Here is a 6,745-nt window from a genome sequence, read left to right on the forward strand (position 1 = left end):
AAGATAAAATCCATATCTAATATTACGTAATTTCATTGTTTGTATAAATCAAACAATGAAAATTTACGTATCAGTTTGTTGATTGCGATTAGATTATAGTAATTCTCTTTTCAACGATAGAGAATGTAAGTAATTGATTATATTAACAACTAATAAAATTCGACATTATGCAAATAAAGAAGAATTCTTTTAATCCACAAAATTCATTATGTCAAATCAAATAAAATTCAAATCTCTTCGATATATAAATCAAAATTTACCAATTTTGTCAAAAAGTTATTGTTCTCCTTGTAACATTTTTATTCATTTTTTATAAATTGTTTAATTAGTATATGAACTAATATCTCTCCTTCACATAATTTCAATTCCGTTCAGGCAATATAAAAACTCAATCCATTATTCAAGATGCTCATATCCCATTAGAGCACCTTTCTACATTTCCGTAAGTCTCAATAAGTTGTTCATAAGCCTAAACAAAATTAGATCAAGGGAGTTCCCAGTGGTAAACTAGAATGCTGTTGCAGACAGGTTTCTGAATTGAACAACTTGCCTTTAAGCTCAGATAAGATGTAAAATATATGTATACCAGTATAGCCAAGAGAAGGAAAAGAAAAAAGAAGAGAGAGTGAGTGGTACTACTAAACAGACGTCAGAAGAGAGCCTGAGATTCCAATCTCTTGACTTCTCTCTGGAATTCCCACTTCCCCAGAAACTGACTGTTATAAGAAGACAACGGTACTAGACATCACAGTGATGTAAAATATGACTTTGTAATGCAGGAACATGTAAAGTTTGCATAATTGTCATTATCATACACATCGATATCACATATTAATGTTAGATAAAATTAAAAATACTGAGTTTTAGGCATTTTTGTTGAAGACGAATGTTTTAGAAGTTTTGGAAACTATGGGAACTTAATGTTAACGAATCGGGTAATGCATATTTTATTTGATAAGCTAAAGATTTTTAATTTTAGGAATTAAAAAATTCGAAAAGTTGAAAATTGAGAAATTGAAAAACTTAAAAATTCGGAAATTTGGAAATTTGAAAGTTTAAGAATTCGGAAATTTGAAATTTTGAAAATTCGAAAATTTGGAAATTTGAAAGATTGAAAAATTCAAAGAGTCAAAGAGGAGCCCGAGATTCCGATATTCTAACTTTTCCATGGAATTTCCCCTTCTCCGGTATATGACATTTGCGAGAAGGCAACGACACCAGCATCCACATGCTCCACGATTAGACATTATAGTAGTCTAAAACTTGACCTCGATCAGTGACCTCGATGAGTCTTCCTCTCGTCCACTTTTCCCTGATTTCTTTCCGTGATTCGATTTAACTTGATCTATCGTTCGAATGTAAACTAAGCTTAAACGATGTATCCCAGTCAATTACATGATCTCTGTAATTTAACTTAATATTAGTATCCCGTAGAGATAAGAACATAGTGAAAATTTGTGAGAAGTATAGTAGCAATTGCACGAAGTAATTGTAATAATTTTGTATAAAGATGTATAGATAAATAATATTATTTAATAATATTTAATGTATTTAAATAATTCCGAAATTATACCTATACTGTTATTAATAAAAATTTAGATAATGAAGCATTACATATTTCGAATATTCGAAATAACGCAGATTCGAGACAATAGAATAATCAAATTTTTGGAATAACGAAGCGATTTATATTAAATTTCATACAAGAAAATAATCCGTGGCCATAAAAAATTACAGAGCAAAAACCATCGCCTATATAGAAAATTACACTTAACAGCAAGGGAGTCAATAACCTACATAAAAGGAACATAATATACATATAATTTCCTAGAAACTATTTGAAAGTCGTGTTTCGTGACGTGAACAACTATCGTTGACAAACAAAAATCATCGGTCATTTCCGCACATCATCTAGGGAACACTATACGTTGATTGATGTTAAAAGCTCTCTTTCTGTGGAACCTTCACAGGTAGCATAATATCAAGTCATTCGCTCCACAATTATTATCCTTCCTATCGATTTTGAATAACTAAACTTTATTATTTTCCAGTTTTTTAGCCAATTGGAATAGTTATTGATCTAATAATAAAGCTGTATCGCATGTATATAAATCCGTATGGATTCGGATCCAAATTTTTAATAACTATCTCATGCTTACTTACTATGTATGCGGATCATTGTCGTGCTGTATCCGATAAATTATTTTCTCTCTTACATCAAACTGTTGAGAATAACGTCAGCCGTATTGAAGGTAAATTTAAACGAATAAGTTTGCAGTAAACTTGTAAATAACTTCATCATTCAATACATTGAAATTCATTTGAAAGGAATAGAGATTTTTGTTTTTTTTTTTAAGTTATAAACATTAGCTATAAGATTTATAAACCTTGCATCGGAACTGCGCTTTCTCATGTCCACCACGTACAAACGACGTAGGTAATCAAGAGTTTATTACCTTAAGCGTTAAGTGACTTCAGTTGAAGAAATCCAATCAAATTGATTGTGAGTTAGTGGAACGAAACAGTCTGCGCGAACCATCTTGAATAGATTCTTCCGTTAACTGCAAGAATAATCTTTTATTTTGAGATCTACTAATTTAGAAATTTAGAGTTAACACTTTTGCATAAATTTATACAATTTAAAATATCTGCATAATAATTCAGATACAATTTAGAACATTTATATAGTCGTCACATTATATATCTAAAATTTAATTCCATACAAACCTACAAATATAAATGTAGCATTTGTAAAAGTAAAAATTTTCTGTGTTCAAACCAAATTTATGAATATGAAATTCTTAGAAGTATCAACCAATTTGAATGACAATAACCACTCCAAAATCATACATACAAGTCTCCTCAAACATATCACGTTAATCTAAATAGTTGTGTAAAACAAATTTGCTCCAAACAATATATTTACTCAATTTTCCCTAGGAAACACATTTTAAGCAATGGTGTAGGCGGAAGCACAAACAGCGACTGGTTACACGACAAAAAGTCTCAACGACGCAACATGGCTAGAAAGTCACGGTTGTGTGACCGTTGAGCTTGTCCCATTTACGCTTCTCTCCTCAAACATAAAAGTCACACGTTTAAACACCTATACACGTTTCTATATTTTTCATTCTCATGGAAATATCAACGCCGTCAGCTGGCGTCGATATTTTTATACATACCTAGTACTCGTAGCCAGAAGTTGCATTGGTTTATCGGTAACGCGTCTGTGGTGAAATCTCGTTGCCCGCAAAAAGACAACTACTATAGTTTCCTATTCGTTCTAGCGATAATTTAAGAATGTTTTCGTGCGCCTCACTGTCGCTATTAATTATTAAGAGTGCAGCATTTCTTTTATGCTTGAATGCTTCGGCGTTTTGTAACATTCTATAAGATGTCGATGTAACAGAATATATTGTTTCAGGTATAAGTAAATGCGTCTGTTCCAGAGCCATGTAAGGTTTGTGCGATTATTGCTAGAAAAAGTTAAAAAGCTACGTGGTGTACTTGAGGAACTTTCATTGGAGAGGCGTGTTTTCTTTCTATAGTCTTAAACAATGTAAATTTAGAAATAAAAAGGCTTAGAACTTTGAAAATTTGAAAGTTAAACAATTTTTAAATTTGAAAATTCGAAACCTTGCACACATAAGTCTATTAACCTTTTATTTTAAATAATCTTAGTTCAATTTAACATTATTTAATATATTATAAAAAAAAACTAATAATAACTTATGAAAACTTAAATAATCAAGAAATGTTAAATGTGTGCTACTGGAATAATATTAATGTGAAATATCTTTCAACATCGCTGCTATGTAATTTCTCTGACATATGCACAAATCACCGAGCGGGACATGCTATAGATTCGTGAGCACTTTCTCTACCACAGATGCAATGTTATCGTTGCTCTCTAATAAAAATTTATATTCTTCCTTCATTATAAACATAAATTGCTCACAATCTACTAATTAACAAAATCTACTAAAATAACACATAAATTTTCTATCTCTAATAAAACTATCTTTAATAAAACTTATTTTCATTTTATTGTACACATTCAAATACACATATTGTATATGTGTACTTTATTTTGACGGGTTGATTTTCAAGACAACAATTTAGTTAGTTAGATTATGTTCTTTTTACGCGAGTATCGTTCATTATAACTTAAGAAAAATGGCGAATTACATATGAGGTACATCATCCAGCGCAATCAGCTAAAATAATTCATTGAGTTTTCAATGTTGTAAATTTTGGAACTTTTAAATTTATATGTCTATCTTTTCAAAGGAACTCCTTTTGTTAGCAAGATGTTGCAATTCAATCGGAACGGAATACGTTGAAACTCAACGGAATACAATTCAATCGGACAAGAACAGAATCTCATTAGAGACATCTAATATAACTGTATACAATATAGCTATCAGTATACGGCAAGCTTTTACATACATATAGTTCGAGAAAGCGTAATGTAATCCCTAATTTTTCTTTGTGAGAGATGCTAGCTCCTTTTGTTGAATGTAAATCCGACTTCTATCGATTTGAATCACTTTTTAACATTCTAACTTTACAATACATGAATTATTTTATTTTGTGTAATCGTCTAACTCATTTCATTTATAATCCTTTCTCTCCTTGATATCTTTTCCGTAACTATTTTTTCTTCCATCGAGATACTATTTAAATATTTGTGACAATATGATGCACTATTCTTTTTTAAATCATGGGAATTTCTTTTTGTGTCTTTTATTTATGCAATGGGCTTCTGTAGAGTATTCATTATTCCACATATTAACAATACATAAACCATTTACATTTTTCAGTAATATTGTATTTACCTAATTTTTATACATTATTTCACTGCTTGATCGTTAATGGGTTAAACTGAAAATTAGCAACATGTCCCTCATTTCATGTTATTGGTTTCGTGAGAACAATCGTGTCTATTTTACGCTTGAACCCAAAGAGGTCTGCCCTGAAGAAGTAGACTGTTATATCTATGAAATGACGACGCAAAGTGCAAGTTCAAATTACAAGTGCAAGTACAATTTATCATCGCGAAAGCTTGAAATCTAAAATGTCCTTAATGTTTAAACTTTTACATTCAAAAACAATTAATTCTGTAATTTTTATTTAAGTCTATAAGAAATAAAAGTACCTATCAGCTTTTTTCCTGATGTTATGACTGCCATTGTGTTTCCTGATTTTTAAACTATCATACAGTAAACTTCTTGCCACATAGTTTCCCGTGGAATAAAAAGCATGGTGTTCTCTGAAATGTGCCAATTATCGTAGAAATCGTGTCGAGTTCGAACAACCAATCAGAGCCGAAATAGAAAAAAGCGAGGTCTAAAGGACGACTAATCAGGAAGCGGATATGCGTTAATTAATTTTACGAGTGAATACATATTTGCGAACAATTATTTGTCAAATGTGATTTCTTTGCTTTCGTTCTTTGACGTCATAATATGTATTTTCTATATCCATTAAGCTTACGTGATACGAAAAACGTAGATAACCTTATGTTTCCATGTGAGCTGATTTATCGAATCAGCACAATTTTTATTACGCGGCACGAACTTTAAATAAATTATATATGAATTCGAATTCAAGAAGAGTATTATTAATGAGGTTAAATTTAATAGTAATTCCTTAGAATTCACTAATTACATAATTTTACCTCTTAAGTTTCAAATTAGAAAATTTTTTTTTAGATAAGGTTAAAGGTTAGGAATTATCTTGCATCAAACTTTACAAATATGAATGATAATATGTAACAATGCATAAAAAACATAAGAGATATATGGATAAATAAATTACTGTGTCTAAAATATTGTTATCCATCTTTCTCTATTAATATATTACTTAATCTTTTTATTATAGCAAAATTGGTAAATTGTTATCACTGACATTTTAATATTAGATCAACTGTTTGTACGTAGTCCAGCAAACAATTATAAATACGTTCCGTACAATACTTTCACGCGAATTTCTACTTAGCGTGTACCACTAGTTGCACACATTATGATAATATGTATTATATAATTTAAAACAAGAATATTATCGGTGGTGTATACTTATAGGTGGCACGAAACGTATTAAAGATTACATTAGTTTCAAAAATTATAAAGCCCGTTATAATATACGAAATAAATAAAGAAACTAAGAAAGTGTGTAAAATACATATTCAGTTCAATATTCAATTATACAAAGGAGGACATCAGTACCGGTAAATACAGGTCCAAAATCCAGTCCGGAGTCCGAAGTTCAAAGAATAAATAGGTACACAATGAATGATTATTACTATGTGTTGAATACACAAGAACGGTTGACATCATCACTTCGTAAATTCATTCAAAAACTAATCCTAAACGAATTTATTTTAACCTCAATGACACAATCAAGAAACGATGAGGAGCGCAACTCATCTGCGCCGGATTCCGGATTTAAACGAAACTATACATACATACACATATATATCATTGAATATCCTATAGCATTAAATGCATATGAGCAATAAAACAGCTATGCATATTGTAAATATCAAATGTATCTAAAACACTGAACTACTTTCAGAAGAATCTGCAGTAATCATTTGAACGAAAATCTCATTCTATGCAACCATGTGGTAATACATAATAAGGATTAATATCTTATATTCATATTGGTTACAATTGATTACGAATGTACAAATGAAGAGCATACATCATAAGAAATAATAAGAAGTATACAATGGACTGTAACT

The 6,745-nt window shown here is 30.2% G+C and overlaps 1 long non-coding RNA gene across 2 annotated transcripts; it reads right to left on the reverse strand.

Annotated features, from left to right (window-relative positions):
* Window positions 1–789: 789 nt before the first annotated feature.
* LOC132909007 (uncharacterized) lies at window positions 790–3,688 on the reverse strand. 2 transcript variants are annotated; one of them, XR_009658475.1, is made up of 5 exons: window positions 3,183–3,688; window positions 2,927–3,076; window positions 2,728–2,861; window positions 2,457–2,561; window positions 790–1,402 (listed from the first exon to the last, which is right to left on the reverse strand). It is a non-coding gene; the product is annotated as an uncharacterized LOC132909007 (long non-coding RNA). The 2 variants fall into 2 exon arrangements; XR_009658474.1 differs by having other exon boundaries at window positions 2,457–2,861.
* Between the last annotated feature and the right edge of the window lie 3,057 nt (window positions 3,689–6,745).

Source organism: Bombus pascuorum, chromosome 1 (assembly GCF_905332965.1).
Source record: "Bombus pascuorum chromosome 1, iyBomPasc1.1, whole genome shotgun sequence".
NCBI lineage: Eukaryota > Metazoa > Arthropoda > Insecta > Hymenoptera > Apidae > Bombus > Bombus pascuorum.